Source organism: Macrobrachium rosenbergii, chromosome 11, assembly GCF_040412425.1.
Source record: "Macrobrachium rosenbergii isolate ZJJX-2024 chromosome 11, ASM4041242v1, whole genome shotgun sequence".
Taxonomy (NCBI): domain Eukaryota; kingdom Metazoa; phylum Arthropoda; class Malacostraca; order Decapoda; family Palaemonidae; genus Macrobrachium; species Macrobrachium rosenbergii.
This window is the reverse complement of record NC_089751.1, coordinates 44,900,617-44,923,361: the sequence shown is the minus strand read 5'-3', so window position 1 is coordinate 44,923,361 and position 22,745 is coordinate 44,900,617. Positions and strand designations below refer to the sequence as shown.

At 39.9% G+C, this 22,745-nt stretch overlaps 1 protein-coding gene across 3 annotated transcripts in view; it reads right to left on the bottom strand.

Annotated features, from left to right (window-relative positions):
* The window catches only part of LOC136843393 (cytolytic toxin-alpha-like), a 37,771-nt gene that overhangs the window by 3,386 nt on the left and 11,640 nt on the right, over window positions 1-22,745 (bottom strand). For 2 of the 3 annotated variants that reach the window (XR_010854542.1, XR_010854543.1), the window contains exon 2: window positions 4,621-4,778. The gene's annotated coding sequence lies outside the window, so the exon portion shown is untranslated. Of the gene's footprint in view, window positions 1-4,620; window positions 4,779-9,972; window positions 10,169-22,745 lie in introns of those variants that run through there. The other variant, XR_010854541.1, reaches the window with a different exon arrangement.

Below are 22,745 nucleotides of genomic sequence, written 5' to 3'. Positions count from 1 at the left end.
GCTAACGAATGCCCAGATGACTTTAATTTATCAAAAGCTACACAGATAGTTTATGTATATAGATGGAGTCTCACATGGGCTAATAAAATATCTGGTTAAAGACGAAGAGTTAAAGGATTGAAAGTGCTGTGAGACAAGGTGAAACTCTGAGTGATGGTTTGTGTGTTACTGTTACCTTTGGTGGGTTGCCACAAGCCTATGCTAGTTTTATAGGTGTTGCAAATCAACATAGCCCTCCGTGTAAATACAAAGAATTAAAAATAGCCCTACCTAACCATGAGGATAGACTCAAGGATATATCAGGTACAAATAGAGTTATGACAACAAACAAGGTTGACTGTATTCCTATTAGAAGCCTATATTCTCAAAGGTTTTTTAAGTGTGGAAAGAATAGTTATTTTACATATAAATGCAAAGCAAACCATAGTGTAAATAGAGGTAATAAGATTCCTCAGCATTCAAAGAAATTTTATGAATACCACAAATCAGCAACACAACACTGCAGAATAGACAGATAGATAGAATATAGAATTTTGGCCAAAGGCCAAGTGCTGGGACCTATGAGGGCATTCAGCACTGAAACAAATTAACAGCAAAAGGTTTGGAAGGAGTAACAGGAGGAAAACCTCACAGTTGTACTGTGAAACAACTGTTAGGAGAGGGAAAGCATGATGAAAGAAAGAAAATATGAAAGGAGGTACAGTAAAAGGAATGAAAGGGGTTGCAGCTAGGGGCCGAAGAGACACTGCAAGTATCTTAAGTAATGCCTACATACCACTTGGAAGGTCTAGTACCTATGCCAACTTGGCAAATGAAAAAGCTGATGCACATTTCACTTAATACATAACTCACTTTACATCTACAGGTTATATAAATTACCACCAGAGACACTATAGGTAGGCTAAAGTGTTCTGCAGAACCTGCAGACAAACTTAAATGTCAACAAAGGTTTAACTGCCCCCTCCCCAAGGCAACACTTTTACTGAATGGGCTACAAAACTGAATGCGGAAGACGACTTGCTATTGGTTGACAATGACTGTGGAACATATATTGAGAAAAATAACAGGAAATTTGTTAATTTCAAGGATTTTTCTCCCAGAGTCACCATCGACAACTTGCAAATGGATGGTATCAGAAAGTTTAGTACGAGGTGTTGGCAACATCTGACTTATCTCTACATGCTATGAATGATGCACTTTTCATACCTAAATTTCAGTGACATAATAAGTCTGTGTGGGAAACTATTCTGAGTGGTCACAGACTCACAGTTTATCTTTCACACAACATGGAAGTACCTTTGCAACTGCTGAAGGTACTTCCAAGCTATTTTATTTACCAAACAAACACACTCAACACTGTTAAGCCTGGTGGAGGCTCACATACATACACTGCAAATTTGCCACAGAAATATGGGTCACTGCAACTATTAGCTACTACAGCAAACGGAATCAACTGTCAATGGAACACACATCAATAATAAAAGATAAATTCAATTGCCCAGTTGTGCATTAAGAAAAATTGCATAACACAGGAATAGAAATCCTCATCCAAAGGCCAAACAAAGACTAAAACTAGTGATCCAATCAACCCAGTTTCTAAAGGACGATTTCATTATCAGACATATTTCGCTGACAATTGCAGAGGTGCAATACAGCTGCACCTACTGAAAAAGAAGTGTTACACAAAGCTATGAGATATCTGGTGGACACAGCACCATATGGAACTATTAAAACACCCTGAAGTGACAATGGAACCGAGTTTAGTACAGTAGCAATGAGTTCAGATCACTACTGATCAAAAACCACATCAAGAAAGATGTCTGTGCTCCTGTATTTGCAGCACCAGAACGGAACGACTGAAAAGTCCCACTTTACAATTATTGAAATGGCAAGATGCCTAGTCATGGAAGCACAGTTAACAAAACAAGTGGAATGGAATGGAATATAAAATTTAGGCCAAAGGCCAAACACTAGGAACTACTAGGTCATACAACACTAAAAGGGAAATTAACAGTAAAAAGGTTGTAAAGGTGTAACAAGAGGAAAACCTGACAGTTGCACTATTTGGATCCAAGTATTTTGTATACGAGGATAATGATTCTAAACTCTATCCAAGAAGCAAACAGGGAAAATTCGTTAGTTACAACAGTCAAAGTCCATTCTATTTGGAGCTGATAAGAACAACAACTTGTCTAGTTTATGCATGATAACAAGTAGCAAATTGCTCAATACGCCAATGCTACTGTGACCAAACGAATCACAGAAGCACTGAAAGTACCCTCATCGCCACCACAAGAGGCTGCACTGGGTAATTTAGATGGAAGGAGATATCCGTATAACCCTAAATTAAGCCAAAAATACTTGGATGATTATGAGACACATGTTATACATGAATTGTTTGTACATCACTGCTATAAAATTTCACATGCATCAGTTACAGTTATGTACAAAGAAGTTGTCAAATCTGGAACTCTTTAGACGAAAGGGATGGATGACGACATAGTATCATTCCAGAACAGAGACCTATGAACTCGCCATCCTTCCTGAAGAACATACTGCAATAGGCAGACGATGGATATACCAGTTGAAACCACTACCCATCAGTGGTGAAAAATATCTACACTTAAGATTTATTTTTCAAATACTTACTTATAGCCAAATTTAAAAGGTTCTCCCCACTGCCTATACTTTATGGCCTATATCTGTCTACTTCCCTACCCTACACCATAGAACCTACAGGTACTATAAACACAAGCTAGTACACAGTATCCTTCTGTGTATTTTGAATGTGGTGAGGATGGGAGGGTCTTTATATAACTGAGAGGCTCATATTTGGAAATAAATCTTAAATTATTTATATTTTTTAAATGGAACTTACCACCCCATTATACAGTTGATTCCTATATTAATGAAGAAGGAGACAAAGTAAAATAACTATCCCTCTAAGAGCCAGCCCTTAATATAATTAAATTTGGCCTATAGTGTTTCCTTGCCTGATTTTAAAAATCCATAGGCTGTTACTGCCATCTTAATTTAAAGGATTGTACATCAGGGTGAGAACCTCATTACAAGATGACTGAGGTCTCAAGGAGGATGCCACCTACATGTGCATGCAGTAAAGAGGAGGAGCCCTGTGCCATGGCTCTGCAAAGCAATAACGAATGTGTAGCAAGCTAAAAACCTTCCTACACACTGTATTCCTCCAAGCTTCCCATAACTCGATCAGATTTCTAACTACAGTAGTAGGAAGAATGGCAGGCTGCTACTATTGTCACTTAGGATGGTACTTCCCCTGTGCAAACTAGGTGTGCTACAGCTCAGCAAGAACCATACTGCAATTCAACCTCCCTTAAGTATTGTAATGCACATATACTGAATTACACTTCCACTGGACAATTTCAATAACTTTCGGTAAAGAAAGTTTTTCCCCAAAATCAACTATGTAGCAAATAAACATATATCACGTAACTTGACCTTCAAGGAAGGCATAAAGTTAGCATCTAAAAGCAAATGCATGTCATTAATCAAGGATCTCACATAAAAGGAAATAGCACTTTTACTTATATGAGGATCTGGCTTCCTAATACTGCGAAAAAAATTCTTAAAATTCCTATGACACAAACAGCACTCTTACTGAACAAAGAAGAGCCTCTTTCCCAATCAGGTGTAAGATATTCAAGGCTCAGAATATTTACAGATTGGGTTAAAGGTTTAAAACCAGTATGGTTTTTTGCCCTAAACAGGGGTAATAAAAACAACCTTCTTCTCAGGAGAGACCTAATTTGAACAACATTAACATGCATCTTGCTAACATCCTTGACAGTAATTGAGCTAGCAAGAACAGAGTCTTCACCGTTAGCTCTTTTAAGGGGACCCCTCCCCTGTATTTGTTCAAGAGAAGCTAACGAGAAATACTTAAACACAAGACCACGGTTCTAGCACAAAAGGGACTCTAGCAACCCAGGCTGTTCCAGCTGGACTCCTCTAATTTATTCATCCTGCCATGCTAATTACAATGCAGTTGGACAATGAGAATACAAAGCAGAAGCCTTCCAGAAAAAGAGAGACGGGGAAGGGCTTATCCTGTTAAATATCTCATATTTAACATAAGCAAGCATATCACTTTCATTCCATATCTTGTGAACATCAAACAACCTGTTGTCAAAATCAAAGTCAACATCCCTGCAATACATAAGTCGTGTCAACCAACAGAATGTGAATGTAGCCTATTACTGTATAGTAGCTGCTTGCCATGGAAGTTCACTTGCAATTACGAAAACCTATCCTGATCTAAAACATAATCCAAAAGAAAGTCCAAGACAAGAAAAACTGTAAATAAGCAATAAAAATCAGGGCCCTATCTTACTATCAAGAAGCACCAGTTGATTACATGAGCAGCAGAAGGATAATGTTTGCCTGCCCGCGTTTGTACCTACAAGTCCAAGGGTGGAGGGTGGGGGAAGTGGATAGATGTAAGCCAGTACTTATAGGAAACGGGGCGAACCTTCCATGTACATGAACGCTTAAAAAACTCAGAAACACCAGTTGTACCAACATACACTAAAAACACAAGAATGACAGGTTTTGATGTTAATAAATAGGGCCTACTCAAGTACTGACCTGAAGAACTCATTTAGTTGGATGATTCAAGTGAGGAATGCCATTGGAAAAGCACTCTAATTGCAGCGCAAGAGTACAAAGAACACAGGACAAAGGGAGACAGGGAGACTATATCTTCAAGGTGTCTTCGAATACTCCGTCACAATGTAACCAGGAACCTGAAATGCATTCACAAATTAGTATCAGATAACAGATAGTATTTTTCAAATCCTTTGTAAATTATTTGCTAAGAACCTAAAGCATCCAGTTACTATAAATGTTACAAGACATAAATCAATAATTGCAATTAATAGCTTAATTTCCTCCAAGATTCTCAAACTAAAGTGCTACAGTACATATGCAATATGATTGTCATTAATATCCTTACTAGAGTATCATTATTATTACTATAAAGAGGTTTGACCAGACAATTCAGTTCTGCTTCTAACCTCCCATAAGGCTCACTCGAAGGAGAAATGCAGCTAAGATTTACAGATCGTTTATGAGCGGTCAATTTGTAGAGATTCATTGTCTCACCCAGAGCAATAAAACGTATTATCTATGGAAAGGTTAAGGATTACGTATTCTGAAACAAGCTAAAATTAATTTCATCTCTTCTATTGTGTTAAACATAATACCTTGGGCTGTTTCTTTTCCTCCTCCACTGGCAATTCTTCATCTGTTTATCCTAGACAACCTCTGCTTTCATGAAGCAGGTCTTTTGAATCCTTTAGAATTAATTATGAAATTTAGGCTATAAAGCCAAGCACTGGGGCACTTTTAACAACTCAGCTCAACATGTAATACCCTAACACAAAACACTTGAAACTTTTCTATGATTTGTCTCTCTCTTGTCATACTGAAATTTAATCTCCCTTGGCATGTATAAAATCATAACCTATGGCAAGAAACCCTATCTAAAAGAGAAACTGAGGAACTGTAGCATGTGAGCAACTGACAACTAAACAAACACATGATAAAACAAGTACTTAACTACTGAAATATGACAGAATGGTCATCATCATCAAAGTCTACCAGTTTAACCAGTATGGTGTAAAGACGAATAAGACAGGGCCAGTGTGGATTTGTAAAGAAACTCCTAAAAAACATAGCAACAAAGGCACTTGTTCTACTGCAACCACTGAAGAGGAAAAACTGTATAAACAACTGGATACCTCTCATCACGCCTTTCTTGAGAATTACCCACTTTTCAACACACAGACAAACAACAAAAGGTGACCCACCATGTTTCACAATGTAATAATGCCTACAATGCAAATCCTTCCCTTGGGGTCCAAAAACAACCTTAAAAATTACTTCACCTTATATATCTATTCATATATTACTTGGCTCTTGATAATGATTCCAATCTGCCCAAACCTGTGTTTAAAGTCAGAACTAAACCTTGTCCTACTCCTGCACTTAGCAGGGCACACACTGTGCCATCTTAGCATTTAATTATAATTCAAGATTACCTTCATCTTCTATTACAATTGCTATTATGCTTCAGATCTGCAATTCTCACCTGCATATTCAATATACCATAGCTCCTGTGACTTTAGGGGAGATAGAAAATAGTGTAATCATCACAAGCCAAATATGGTGAAACAATTAAGATATGGTTTTTACCCACCCTTAGTACAATGGATTTTGTTAAATGTTGAGAAAACTAGCTACTTGGTCACCAACTGGTATCAAACAAGTAATTATGTCATTGAAGATGACCCATCGACCTCAAACAATGCCATGGATGTGTCTACCTGTGCCACAAGCCTTAACTGAAAGGTATTTTATGACCCTAAAACTGATGTTAACTTATATTAAAGGGTACTTAGTAATTTCATGATTGCTGTATCCTAAGAAATATGTGTAGCTATTGCTATGCATTTACAGTCATGCATATGTGGCACAGCACATAAAGCCAGTAGTACTTCACTAAGCATATGATACATTCTAGCAAACAAACCTTGTACATCTTGAAGTGTTTTACTGATTAAAAGATTATCGCCTGCACAGACTACATCTGTCAAAAGATTATCGCCTGCACAGACTACATCTGTCAACTTTCTACTGTTACTCCAATCTAAACTTTCATTTCAATCTTCAACCAAATTTTCCACGACAAAAAAATTTATGAGAACTAAAAACATCATTGTAACACCATTATTTACTAAAAATTCACTTGATGGGATCCCATCAACCTTCACTTTGCATTATTTGAGAACAAATAGCTTCAACTGGCTTTATATATTTCATGGGAAAGCCATAGTGATCCATAAGAAAACTATCCATCTATCTATCTATACTGAAACATTCACAAATGCATAAACACTACCATAACTCAAAATAAATGTTGAAATTTCACTGTATCTTACAGAGATTGATGTTCCTCTACTGTAACAGGCCAAAGGGCCACAAGCCAAGATTACAATACATAAGGTTTAGAATCATCTTTCAGTATGGTGTTTTGACTGCTTAAACCAAAGATACTACCTTTTCTCTAATATCTGGCAGCTGGATGAAAGGCAGATTATCACCTGTTTTTCTTTCAAGGCCAATACACCTGTAGTAAATTGTAATACGCCAATACAGTATTTAAAACTGATATGCATATGGGTAGATCTAAGCAGGCTGCCTGCGGTGAGCTAGGATATGGCAGTTGCTGTTTTTCTATAGAACTTTACCTGCTGAACAAGAATTTAAGGTAATATTTTGGCGGCCAAATGTAATTGAGCTGTAATTTACCGTAGAAATGTAGCCAACGGTAAGGGGGACCCATTGGGAATCGGGTTTTGGGTGGGGGAAAACTCTTTCGAGAATAGCTAACGGTAAGGGGGGCTCGTTGGGGATTCAGAGTTTTGGTTGGGGTAAATAATTTGGGAAAAGGTTTGAGCACCTTACTGTTGTGTTTCCTGTTACATATGTCATTTGGAACACAAAATACAAGCATAAAAAAAAGGGCGAATAAATGGACAGTGGGAGCCGTTCCAAAGGGACTTTTCATGCATTACTAGTACTGCTGATTCCAGGCCCTATCACACAAGCGCGGTCTTACAGGCGAGCCAATCACACGATGCCTCCAACAGTCCAACTGAGAGAGTATTCTAAGCCAGTGTTCTGCGGTGAGCTAAACTGTGGCAATTGACGTTTTCCTAGTTATTTTACTTGCTTTACAAGAATTTAAAGTACATTACCGCTTGCTAGAACATACGAACTTGCCAAGAATCATTCAAAATGCAGATAAGGCTCACAGCGCCATTCCACCACTCCCAAACTGAAAGCAGCAATGGTAATATTTTGCCAGTCGACTGTAGCTAAACTGTAAACTTTGTTTACCATTTATGTTTTTTCACCCTGATCGAAAGCTTCGAATAGTGTCCAGTCGAGCTAGACTATGGCAGGTGACGTTTTTCTGTGTTATTTTCCTTGTTTTACAAGAATTTAAGGTAATATTTTGCCGGTCGGCTGCTGCTAATCTGTAACTTACCCTTGTGTGCGACCCACTGGTACAGACGTGCAGTTTTCAAGTGTCAGTTACATTTTACTTACAGCCGACTGCCAAAATATTATTTTAACTTGTTGTTCAGCAGGTAAAATAACATAGGAAAACATCAATTGCCATAAGCTAGGTCATTGTGGACAGCCGGCTTAGAATTACCTTCATATGTATGATGCAGATGGGTCAATCTACCAATCATTAGTAGCAACTGGATCAAATATGTAATATTACAGGTGTTTCAGCATTTCACCTTAACTGCACTAAACGTTGGCATTTTTGAGTTTTGTCTCAAACAGACCCGTGCTGAACCTAAAAGGCAAAGTCACTTGTCTTAGAGATTTTCTCTAGTTAAATAATTTTAAATCTTGTGGAGCAAGGTCTTTCTGATAGTTCTGGATAAGAGTTTCATGAATTTAACATTAATTTCCATTGTAGGCTAAATGCTTCATTAACTCACTGCAGACCCATCTCTGACAAGGTGGGTGGGGGGGAGGGGAGGTATCTGAAGATGAGGGAAATCTGTCAAAATCCATACCTGGAGAACCAAAGGGTCCTGGTGGGGGAATACCCTGTTGATCAGGTAAGCGCTGGTGTCTTAGGTTAAGTTACATTTTCATTAATTTTTCAATTTTCCTGGTTTCCCACAATGGGCTGCGATTATACTTAGGTATAACCTAGGTGTAAAGGGTTGATTAAAAGCTTCCAATGGAAATAAATGTCATTCATCTAAATCACACCAAAAACCATTAGAAATACAGATTTCAACATTGTTAGAATGAACAGTCACCTATTATAATAAAAGCTGAGTGGATCTTGTTTGTCTGCCCCAGTGTGAAACGTGGAACGTCGGGAAGTAGGTTCGTGCACTTTTGTATCAATCATGCAAACTACAGAAGCAGCAGGCCGACATGCGCGCAGCATTTCGAGCACCATCAAGCTCATTCCAAATATTTACCCAGCCTCTGTAGCCTAATTATAAAATAGACTCATTCAATTTGGTTAACTACACTTTCACCATTACTATAGCAATATCATATAAACTTGCATATTTTTTATTAGTTTTCCTGTTGTAGGAAAAAACCTACCAGAATTACAAATATCAAACATAAGCAGTTGGCAATTTACAATCATTCTTACTTTGTTCACATTCTGATATCATATTGAGAGAGTGTTCTTTATTGCATCTGTACTGGTTGGTGAATCCTTTGACATCACTGCAAATAGACCTATGTACATGTGCAACCTTGTATATTTGCTTTATGATATTTGTTCTACAGGTGAGGGTTAGGCTACCCTGGTGAAGCCATACCTGCAGGGTTAGGTTAAGGTTCCTCAGTCCATTAGGGCCTGTTTTTGACACCCCCCCAAAAAAAAAACATTTCTTGCCCTAATAGGCCTATATAACAAACCCTTCTCATGGCAAAAAACAAATAATCGGGGCCTTATTATACATCAAATAAATAAATTACGATAAAACATGATGAAATAACCCAGATTCAGGCCTACGTATATCAGGACCACACCTTACCTGACTCATGTAGCCTAGCCTATGACTGAGGCCTGTTTACCATAAACCCTTGGATATATGACATAGCCTAACCATATTTTCATAGAGAAGTGGCCACAAAACATTTCAGATATTTCAAACCCACAATATTTCAACAGCGTTTCAACCCATTTATTATCTTATTATTTAATTTTAATAGTATATCGCCCGGATGCCAATAGCCTTACGCTAGGCTACAGCCTAAGCAGGTGGAAGGCTAACCCTGGCACATATTACCTAATTCGTCAGATATCACCCTTATTAAATGTCTAATTCGTTAAATGCCTCTTTAAACATTAAAATAATAAAGTTAGTTATCATTACTTACAGATCTGTTAGGATTTTTCTTCGTTAATAAATATGAGGAACGAAAACCTCACTTTAGAGATGACGAAGGCTTTGAAACTGAAACCGGCTTACAGACAAGTTACGGTAACTAGGTGTTGGCAACTCCGTTCAGTGTTGGCAAGTGGGCCAAAGTGGCAACTGCGACGAACAGAAATTCCCTAAAGGTATTTGACAACCCCCTTAGATTCAGGTCCTTAAATCCCGTATAAACGTTTATAGTTTTCGTTTGTTAGTGAAGTGAGAATAAGTTTTTGTAGTATTGTAATAGAATCAATAATTTTGTCAACGTTTTGTGTGTGTGGGTTGGGGGCTCAGAAAGATTGGAAAATCAATCCTCATGTAAGACCATGATTGCGTAAACTTTTATATATATATATATATATATATATATATATATATATATATATATATATATATATATATATATAAGCATAAAGATATTTAATTTTGCTCAAACGATATCTGTAAAATACGCTGGATTTCCCGCGTGAAATCCGCCAACAATTCTTCGCCAGAATTTAAGACATCGTAGCAACTTTTGCGGCATTTGCAACGCTGGAATTCAGAAATGTTGGAACCTCTTCAATCTTCCGTCAAGACTGAAATGTAAATAGGACTATGAAGATAGTGAAAGGAATTTATAAAATAAAATAGATTGTTCTAATGATATAAAATAAAATATATGAAGCATACTAAAATATTTTCAATAATTATTAAAACCATTTTCCATTTATTTATGTAATAGGTATGGGGGTGTAGCTTCAAGTTAAATTCGTTACCTCCTCTTCCTCCTTCTAAACAGTTTATTAATCTCTGGTTTAACCTTCGGATTTATTGAGATTCGCTGAGCTGGATTGAGGGATTTATTATATGGCAACCCTGTAAGCACAACATTTTACAAAAATTGAATAATAATCTGAGACCATATATATATATATATATATATATATATATATATATATATATATATATATATATATATATATAGGTCACCCTTTGCCAGATACGTATTTAATTGTTAATACCCTCATAACTTCTCGATTTCTTCACAAATTAAAAACGCTCGTCAGTACTACGCCTAGATCCAAATCAAGAAAGGAATGAAGATATTCTGATGCCCAGCCGAGATTAGAAATAGAGTCCGGTGTATCAAAACAAGATAATGATAATTTCCTGGGCATGGTAATTATCGTTACCTCGCTTTCATATCCCAGACGCGAAGTCGAATCTTGAACGGGCATCAAAATATAATTTCTGTCTTAACCTGGATCCAGGCTTAGTAGTGACAAACATTTCCATAGTTTGAAGAAATCGAGAATTTAAGAGAGCATTATGATCATTAAAAATTATAATATATATATATATATATATATATATATATATAGAGAGAGAGAGAGAGAGAGAGAGAGAGAGAGAGAGAGAGAGAGAGAGAGAGAGAGAGAGGATAACAAACTGGCTTTGTTTTCCAGAGAGGTGACACCTTTGGTGCCATATCTCATCTCTGTAAAGGAAATATAATTCCGTTATTTAAGATAATGCAAAGTACTAAAATGGCGTGAGTTCTGTCAACAATACCTACCTTACCTTATCTTATGATTTTCCTTCAGATATCTTAAATAATTTTCATATAAAATGACCTGCTCACTTAATTGTTTTGAACAAATGGCACCAATTAAGATTGTGCGTTTTACCCCAGCCTTCGCTGGGCCTCCATTTTGATCTACAGACGTCATTATCTTCATTCAAAATAGTTTTTATTTGTTTGCCTCTAATGAAAACTGATTACAGGTTTTTATATATCTAGCGATTTCTTTATCTTGCCCTCAAAAAAGTATTTTTTTATTTTTATGTCATCTGTAGTAGTTCCCGCCTCCCTCCTCAAGGTTGTACATTTCCCCGTTGTGTTTTGGGTATTGATTCGATTTATGAATAATCGGCTATAAAACTAGGTACTGGGCACTTCCAGGCATTCAGTGCTTAAGGCAGTGACAAATGGGAGTTGGGGAAGTTGGACAGCAATACTGGAGGAAGGAAGGCAGGAAGGAGGAACGAGGTAAAGTCAAAGGCTAAAAAGTGGGTGTTGCAACTAAGGGCCAAAGGGACCCAGCAAACACCCTTCAGTAATGCCTACAGTACAGTATGTAAGGTGAAATAACTGCAATAATTTCATACGGAGCCTTTGCCATTTAGTATGATATGGCGAGGACAATGATGGTGGCGTTTTCCCACTTTCCATGGAAGTCACTTACAAGAGGTGTGGAAAAGGGATCATTTGGGGAGAGAAATAGCAACTCATGATGATAATGGCCTACTCTTATTCTTAATAAAACTTCAAAGCATTCCACTGAGTTTCCTCTTAGTTACTATTTCGATTTGAATGACTGTTTCAACGCATGTAGTTTCTAGTTTCATACTTACTACATAAACATTATTCTCAGAAACATTTTTTTTTTACATTCATCACCCACACTTCACTTTAGGGAATAGAGACTTTCCCCTTCATACAGAACTTTCGCTACATATTCCTTATTTCACCTGTTCTGATGTTATCATTACATTAATTTAAAAACACTGGTAAGAATCAAACAATTCCGATTTTATACTATCAAAACATGTTCATTATTTCTTCTTCTTCCTAGCTTCATTTTACCTTATTACTCCACCTTTGGCAGCACTTAATTCCCAGTGCGATGAATAGAAGATAGGTTTTGCTTGCATTCGTCAGGTAATATCAGGCTTTTTTTTTGTGCTTGACATTCCCTCTCGCTATCTCTTTTTAAGAACTGTTATCTTCAGGTTCTCCCTCCATTCTCTGTATATTCTCTTCAGTATCAACAGCCAATGCTGTATCATTTGCAAACATCAGCCATTCCACACTCTATTCATGGACTCTTTTCTTTTCTCATTACTTGAGACTATTGCTGTCCTTTGTCAACTTGTCAATTATCGCCTCTCATACTAAGTTTTCCATCAATCCAGCTTCTGTCACGCTTGCATAATTATTCTAATATATCACTTTAACTCTTCTAACCACACCTTAGACTCCACATAACCACCGCCCCCTCCCAAAAATACGCAGGTAGCAAATCTCTCTTAACCTATTTTTCGTTCCAAATACGCCTTATATAGTAAGGTTCTTTGCCATTACCCTAAAGATTTTTATAAAACCACTGTTTCATAATAAGCATTTACTAGATACACGACCTTGATTAAAACAGCGCTCTTTCCCAATCAGTCCTTCTGGCATGCTTCATATTTTCTCAGACAAAGTCCTGCTAAACGTATTTAAAGTTTTATTCATTATCATATAATATATATATATATATATATATATATATATATATATATATATATATATATATATATATATATATATATAATGTATATATATATGTATATATATATTATATATATATGTATATATGTATATATGTATATATATATATATATATATATATATATATATATATATATATATATATATATTTTACAAATATTACTGCTGTTCGCCCTCGTAACTTTTTGGATTGTAAAATATCAGCCTGACTGAGACCGGGAAAAAGACATTGCTCAGGCAGGTGCGTCTTAGTTCAAACCTTAACGTCCGTTGGAGAACGGGATAGGTAAGTTAGGTTTTTACCCTATAGGAAAATTTCCCTATCAGCCTTAAGAATATGGTGGTCCTAAGGTCCCCTTTTCCTTTCTACCTGTCTCATGGCGAATGTTTTAATACAAGAACGTGGACACCTGGGGTGATTTAAGCGTTGACCTAGGCCGGTCCGAGAACCCAGAGAGAACCAAGCTTTCGGAGAGATAACACGTCCAGTTGACCTTCCCTTTCTCGGTTCATTATTCTATTAGTGGTGAAGAAACAATTGCAAGAACTCCACGTCGGTCGTTGATGCGCACAACGTTCGTCCTAAGGTAAAGTCGCTTTTTTGTTCAAAACTTCGCCCATTCTTTTTATCCTTTTCTGTATTTCAAATTTCCTTTGTTCCCTTCCAGCCACTACTTACGGTATATGTGTTCACGAAGTCTAGATTAAGTCAAATTATTTTATTGTTAGCTTCTAACCCCATTATTCCAGTAAAATACCTAGGATTTAGGTAAGCAAACTGGTAGTTAAATCTCGATGCTTTGTATGCCTTCGCGTCCGAATGTTTAAAGAACTGTTATGTTTAAAATCAAATTCATCTCAAATATTCTTTGTTAAGGTTAATAACCCTTAACTGGCGACCTTTGGCTAATTAACGTCTGTCTTTGAGGTTAACTTTTGTCTTCAAGTGACAGGTTACGTGTAATCTTGGTTTGCAGGGCCGTAAAAATTACGTAAATTGAATAATACATGATCAACCAAGACCTCACACGTAACATTGGCGACTGGTGTAGAATCTAAAGTACATTTTAGAGAAAGAATCTGGAGAAAAGGAAATTAAAATTACATTAATTCCAAAAATAAAAAGTCAGATATCGAACTCCATTTCATTCTTCCAAACAAGGAACGAGGCATAATAATAAGCAGTAAAGAGAATAGTTATAATAACAAGTGTAGCGAGAATTAGCGTAGGAAAGGGTGCGTCGAGAGCAGAGTCATAATTTATAACGTTTAAGACAAGGACATTACCGTGTTCGGATTGTGAGTCAAGTCGTTCAAGTAACGAATCTTAAAGGCCGAGAATCGCGGGAGCCCATCATGTACACAAAGTAATTTAGAAATCGCACGGAAATTCCGATCGTTATTGTTTGCATGTAGCGGGAATCATTCAAAAAACCGTGTCAGTGAAGTAGCAAACGAACTGAAATAGTAATTTTACAATAAAGGTACTGTTAACAACGTAATTTACGCAGGCAAGCCAGCATCTCTCTTTCTGATTCTTTTGTTTAATCTCCGTGAGGAAATACGATAACAAAAAGACACAGTTGTTTGGTAATTTAGTTTTCCATCCGTAACGTAAAACGCTACGCATGATTGGTATATTTAAAGTAAAATTCAATACCTGCATTTGTTGCGTTGTTTTTTGAATTTGTTTGAAAGAAAATACCTGCCATCTTGGATCCTCTCCATGTTCGCGCGCGGTTGTTTTGTGGAAATTGTTCGAACTGTTTGTGAGAGAACGGCCATTTTGGGGTTTCCTTCGCTGGCCGAGGCTGTTTTGAAATTTAGGCCTAACGGGACCTTGGCCGCCATCTCAACGACCTTGTTATTGTGACGTCGACTCTGCTCCCCGCCACTCTTGGGGCGTATATTTTTTTTTGCTTTTCGTAGCGAACCCACCTCCTAATATCTTAGCTAGAAAACAAAAGATAATTTAGGCAGGGAAAGATAGGCCTTTAGTTAGGAGTAACAACAAAACTTAAGTACGAATACCTACTATAAAATCATATAAAGGAAATTTCATAATTTTAATATAAACTTTTGTGACGTCGGCTCCTCGGGAAAATTAAGATACAAGTAATCCTAAGGAAGCCATGACGACGCATCTATATCATTTTATTAAGATCCATGCCATTGTGCATGTATAAAATCTTGTTTACATAAATTTTAAGTGAGCAAGAAATTAGCTGATTGAAAAATCTCTCTCTCTCTCTCTCTCTCTCTCTCTCTCTCGTCATTCAAGTAAGCATTCCAACCTAAGTGTAATGTGACCCTTCAAAGAAAGAACGGGCTGACACTAGGCTAATTAAATTCGGAATACAATAAGCCAAAAAAAAAAAAAAGAAACACCTCTGTCCCACAATAGATGAGGACAAGTTAAGAGTACTTATTGATACAGTGATAAACTGTCGGTCACGAGGAGGCCTGCTATCCAGACTGAAGCAAACAGTAGTTTACCCTCTGAAAAAGAAGGGGCCAGCTGTTGCCATGTACTGGGACTAGCCACCACGAGGATCTTTAAGAAAAAAAAAAAACCCAAATTCACTTTATTCCATGAAAAGCAATAATTTGCAGCACTCATCACTGGAATAGCTTACTTTCATCTCTCTCTCTTTTACCTTCCTTTCTCTCTCTTTATCTGATTGTTGCACTCTGCAGGGGGTGTAGAGTGCCTTTCCTCCCATATATAGCTTCCAGTTGACCTGGCAGAGGGTCCCTAGGAACACATTGGCACCATAAGTGCCACCAAGCAAGAATCCAGAAAAATAAATAAAACAAAACCAAAAGGGAACACAGAAGAGAAAGTTCTTCTGGAACCTAACCTGCACCAGTGCCTAGGGATACTGAGTGCCACCAGTGACCTGTACACGGCACACCCAAACTACAGTGCCAAATTTTTGAAAGGGTGCCACGCCATTATTGAAGAGACACTTCCTGCTGCCCAGCACAGCCCTGTCGACCTGGTTAGACGCCTTCCCCACCAGAACCATGGCAGCAGAGCATTATAAAACTTCCTGGGTTGGACGGCGCAGGTCTCACCGGCTCGGAACTTACTACCTGGGTTAAGGAGCAAGTGGACGCACTGGCTGCCGGGAGAGAAGGAAGAAAGACTCGAAAGAGAGGAAGTATGAAGCCGAGCAGAGGAAGTATGAAGAAGAACGAAGGGTGTATGAAGCCGAGCAAAGGCAGTATGAAGAGGAAAGAGAAGAAAGAAGGAGACAGCATGAGTTAGCCTGCAAGGAAACTGAGTTAGCCCTAAAAGAGAAGGAGCTCGAGCTTGAGAGAGAGCTTTAAAAATGGAGAATGCAGAAGCCATGGCTAGCCATCGCTTCTCCAGTCCTACACCTGCTGCATCAAACGGCTCCAATTTCGAGTATCAATTCCCCTAGTCCCCAAGTGGACTGAGGACGAGCCAGAAGCATGGCTGGAGGAGATCGAGGCTCTTTCGATAACTACAGCACCACGGAGACGGAGAGCCTTAATACTAGCCAAGCATATGGAGGGAAAGCTGGCAGCGCTCACTGGAGAAGAGCCAGAGAGGCAACATGGCAGAAGTTCGGTAGAGCTGGCTACAGCGCCTACGAGATAACCCCAGAAAATGGAGACAACGGTCTCGGAGTGTCTCAAGCGCAGTCGGCCGGGTCTCGGACGGAATGGGCCGATCACAAACCCAGTCCGGTACGCCGCTGGTTCGACTTCTTGGCCTGCACGACGCTTGAGGATCTTTTCAATCGGACCATGCTAGAAGACCTTTTCCAATGTGTGCCAGGGCCCCTTGCAGTATATCTTAACGATAAACAGCCCTCCACACTTATGGAAGCTTGTCGCATGGCTTGATCCATGGGAAACCTTCAATCAGTCGTGCATAGCACCTCTCTTGCTTAATCATCCCTCCGGCCTACCGAACTCCACTACCTAAGAATGGACTGTCAGCAAGACCCTGTGCAACTATTGCAAGAAGGGGGCCACGCTGAAGCTGGAAAGGCTTTCACAGCAAACTCGGCACTAATAAGCAGCCTAACCCTACTAGCCAGAACCTGCCTCCGACCCATCCGGCTTCAGCCCTCTCCTCCAACAGTTACTGAACAGGCCACCGAGCCCATCCAAAAGGCCCGCAGATCCTGTGGGCTGCTAGCCACCATAATAGCGGGATCTCCGGCCTGTCCACATCATGTCCCCGCCACCAAATTTGTCAACCTAATCAGCACTTCATTTTCTGCTGCTGGTCCGCACTGATCCTTACTCCCGAGAGACTGGAAACCCAGTTCATCTCGGTGGCCCCTCTTCAGAGCACTAGCCTGCCAGTGACCCTTCCGGTCACAGTAGACACTGCGGCAGACATTAGCCTGATCACTAGGGCCCAAGTGCCAGCTGGTGCCATGGTTGGACGGCTGAAACGCGGTGGGAAATGAAGTGGATAGAGGGCCACACCATTACCGCTCCTACTGTCCAACCCAGGTTAGGGACAATCGGGGCACGATACCACCGCTTTGGCGCGTGGTAGGTGGAATTCGGCCCGGGAGTGGTCTTCTTGTTGTCGATCTTCTTCAAGTGAAGCCCACTAACGCCACTTCGCAGCCGCGTTACCTCTCCCACAGAGGCCACATGTAAACTCCTCTCAACCATGACAACTCCACCTTCCGCCCCACCAAAGTGGGTCCGCTGAAGGGGCATAAACCAAATTATTTCAGGCTCAGCCCTCTAATCGCGAAGCGGGCTGGCCCACCAAGAGGTCCTCCCTCCGCTAAGAGAGATTCAGGAGGGAGCAGTACTGCCAGACGCAAGCGGGCAGACCACTCCACAAATTGGGGAGGGCTGCCCAACAAGCAACGCCCAGCGGACGCCCCAACAAAACTTAGGAGAGGCTACGATTCACCGCTGGGCAGGAATTCTACCGCAGCTGGTCCACAAGTCGCCCGCAGGTAGTGCACCTGACCCCTCAGGCATGCCTGACCCTCAACTGCTGCCAGTGCCACTTGCGAGCACTGAGCAGTGCCAGACTCCGTCCGTCCCGGACGTTGAGCTACCAATGGAAAAGGCCCCTATGCCGGGTCTAAATCATGAGGCGAATCCTCCTCCGGGAGATGTAGGATTCCCCATGCAGTTGATCATCGCGACTGGAGAGCCTCTAGCACCCGAAACCTCTTCTTTGCAAGATTCTGTACTTGACTCCAGGGGATGAACCTGAGGATCGAATGGTACTCTCCCTTGGAAGATTCAGGAACTGGCATCCTCGACGAGAAGTCGACGCTCGGCCCCGTTGTCGAGCAGCCGGAGTAGGGAGTCCTCCCGCAGCTTTTGCAGTTGCTCCCTGACTTCTCGCGCCCGCTAGCCCTTCTGGCCTGTCCCCGGGAGTTGGTGCTCACCACCTGCTAGGCCAGCTACTGCCAGGCCTTGAGGAAACCAAGAAGAAGAAGAAGGGCGGAAGAGAGCCCAGAAGCAAGGAGCTATGCTCCTCCTGGCACTAGTGCCCTCGGCACAGTGCCCTAACATCTAAGAGTGATCCTAGCCCTTGCCCAGAGAAGGTAGCCAGTGATTCTTCCTTTATTTGTACCTAGCCTAGGCCAATCTTTAGCACGGTACATCAATTTAGTAACCTTGTTCCTTCCACTTACCACCGAGCCGCAGTAATCATGTAAGTAGCATAACCAATTTCAGTAATCTCAACTATTAGAAACGAGCCACGATGCTCGTGACACGTATGCCTGGGTTGACCCCAGTGAGGCACTCCATTTATCATATGAGGCAACCTCATGAATTGTTCAGGTAATTTTAATTGTATTAAACATAAACCATGTTGTAATTTAGTTAGAATATTAACCTACGTTGAAAGTACGGTCGGGTTAGATAGGTTAGGCTAGGAATATCATAGTATCGTACCACTAGGCTAGGCCTAAAAACACATCATTTATCAGGAGTGTAGCCTATAATAACCGTGATAACCTTCTAGTACTATTAGAATTAGGTTAAGTAGTGATTATAGCTCATATCCTATCTAGGTTAGGTAGTTCTGTAGCTAGGTAGGCTAACCAGGACTAATCTGCTCAGGGGAAGGAGAGTAACCCAGATGAGAGGCGAACAGCTTGTTTAGGTATAGACCTTCACGCCCGAAAAGGAGTGAAGGCCTCTTGCTGGGGGAGCTTTTACAAATATTACTGCTGTTCACTAACTTTTGATTGTAAAATATCACCTGACTGAGACTGGAAAAGACATTGCCCATAGGTGCGTCTTGTTCAAAACTCTTAACGCCCGGAGAACGATAGGTAAGTTAGGCCTTTTACCCTATAGGAAAATTTCCTATCAGCCTTAAGAATAGGTGGTCCGTCCCTTTTCCTTTCTACCTGTCTCATGGCGAATGTTTTGAATACAAGAACGTGGGACACCTGGGGTGATTGCTGCTGACCTAGGCCGTCCGAGAACTTCAGAGAGAACCAAGCTTTCGGAGAGATAACATCCAGTTGGACCTCTTCCCTTTCTTTGTCTATTATTCTATTAGTGAAGTGAAGAAACAACAGGAAGAACCCACGCTGGTCGTTGATGCGCGACAACGTCATTCCAAGGTAAAGTCGCTTTTTTGTTCAAAACTTCTTCGCCATTCTTTTTATCCTTTTTCTGTATTTCAAATTTCCTTGTTCCCCTTCAGCCACCACTTACGGTATATGTGTTCACGAAGTTCAGATTAAGTCAAATTATTTTATTAGCTTCAACTCCCATTATTCCAGTAAAATACCTAGGATTTAGGGAAGCAAAATCAGGTTAAATCTCGACGCTTTTGTATGCCTCATTCGAATATTTAAGAACCGCTATGCTTAAAATCAAATTCATCTCAAATATTCTTTGTTAAGGTTAATAACCCTTAACTGGCGACCTGCCAATTAACGTCTGTCTTGAGGTTAACTTTTGGCTTCAAGTGACAGGTTACGTGTAATCTTGGTTTGCAGGGCCGTAAAATTACGTAAATTGAATAATACATGATCAACTAAGACCTCACACGTAACAATATATATATATATATATATATTATACACGCACACACATATACATATTATATATAATCTTCTTAATCTATTTATCCGAATTTATTTATTCGATTTTCTTTTTTTGTTCTAATTGAAAACCGTCACCGTTACCATTGTTTAACGGAATCCCCAGTGTTAATGTCTAATAGCAGCGATATTAACTGGCATATGGAAACGGCAGCGTGAAGCCAAAATTGCATAATAATATAACGTTGCCTCCGATAACATTTACAGGGCAAGTTATGAACATCCACGTACAGTATTTCCGTTTCCCCCGAGTTTTCTCACAACGCGGATGGTAAACACTTGGAAACCAAATTTGAGAGAAATCGTTTAACTTTCTTTGATATTAATAGTCATCTTTTTTTTTCATAATATCGCTTAAAAATAGCTATAATAATAATTTAAATTACCCGGTGTCAACACCCAGTGATACTGCTGTGTGAATTCAGTGCCTGATTGTATGTGCGCATTTCTTGCTAGAAGTCATTATTTGACTCCAAAAGACTTCTTCTCGTGATTAGAAGAGCTCCCGTTGTTTTCACTATACACATCTTATCGAATTTAAAAATACATCAAATCAGTTTTAAACACGCTGGTAATGTAATGATTTTGTATTGTCACTTGGCCAGGGAGCGTACAAAAATAAGTTTAATATTCCCTGATGGGTCCCAGCGTAATGAAGTTGGCGTGACATGGAAACAACTCGAGTTGGAATTTCACAGAGAAGCATAAAATGAACCGAAAAAGGCAGGCAGTGCCACTCCAAGCCCTACAAATAATTTTCAACCTCTTCATAAATATTTTGTTCCTTCGTCGGAGGATCAAGAATTCATTATCCTATAAGAATTCATATGCCGAGAATCTGTTGTTTTCGAACTAGTCTTGAGACATGAGCAATATCGAAAATATAGCGTTGGAGTCACAGTTCGTTTCTTTGCAAAATCTTAGGGCCCTCGAAATTACATTACCTGTTTAAAAGTAATCACAGTATTTTCACTGATAATTCGAACTAACTTTTAGCTCTGGGAACAGCACTAAGTCCCTAGCTAAAGTTAAATATACTTTAGGTTAACCAGACCACTGAGGGCTGGCCCGAAGGATTAGATTTTATTTTACGTGGCTAAGAACCAATTGGTTGCCTAGCAACGGGACCTACAGCTTATTGTGGAATCCGAACCACATTACAACGAGAAATAAATTTCTATCACCAGAAAAAAATTCCTCTAATTCTTCATTGGCCGGTCGGAGACTCGAATGCGGGCCAGCAGAGTGCTAGCTGAGAACGGTACCAGCCCGTCCAATGAGGAACTAATAAGTCCCTAGCAGTCAGCTGTTATGTTGGGTACTGCGGCTGTCGATGCTAGAGTCACACATTGGCGATTCAAGACCGCGACCGTCGCAATGGCTGGGTTTGGCGATCACTCGGCATTAGTCGCGGGCCGTGGGCTGCAAAAAAAAAAAATAAATAAAAGTCAGCTGATTACGTCACCATGACGTCATACGCAATGAACCATTACGACAGCATTAGGCATGTTGAGATGAGATTACGTATGTACCTAGTCATACGGGCATGTCGCCGATGATTTAGGCCAGCCCACATTTGGCGGTTGCAACAGGATGGCTATGTCCGTGAAGGCATGGTGATTTAATTGCGATGTAGTTATGTCACATGCCAACGTACGTAATGGCATTGTAACTATGTCGTGAACATGGATGCCATCATATATAGGTGAAAACAATAGAAATGCCTTTTCATACTTCAGAAAATCATTTTGAAATACTCTCAGCGAAGCATGTCTACCAACAATACTGAGGATATTTAACATATATTTTACCTATTACTAGTTTTCATGTGTTATTTACCTTTTACACAGTCTGACTGCTCCACACACACACTGCGCATGTTGTGGGGCTGCTGAGTACAAGGCGTATGTCGTACTGGATGCTGCATGTCGACATTGATAGTTACATCTTCTGTAATCAAATGTCGACACCATTGCATCAGTCGAGGCGCCATTTCAACACTATTGCGCCTTGCAGCATGACGTGGCGACTTTTGACAGCTGTAGTGACTAGACTGCTTAGGCGCTGGGCAGCCTTGCACATCCGCCATCACTTGGCGGACGTCGTCAAACTCGTCGCTGCGGTTACGAATCATGCCGATTGATGCCGACTTGGTCGTAATCAGATCATAATGGCATCGTAATGAGCAAATTTGCGACCGTTACGACGCGCGGCGTCTCAGGCATGATGCTTTACAAGCGCGATGCTCAGCAAGAATGTATCGTCTGAGAAACCATTTTTTTTTTAGTAATGTTGGTTCCATCTACAGTAGTAGTGGAAGGAAATGTACCA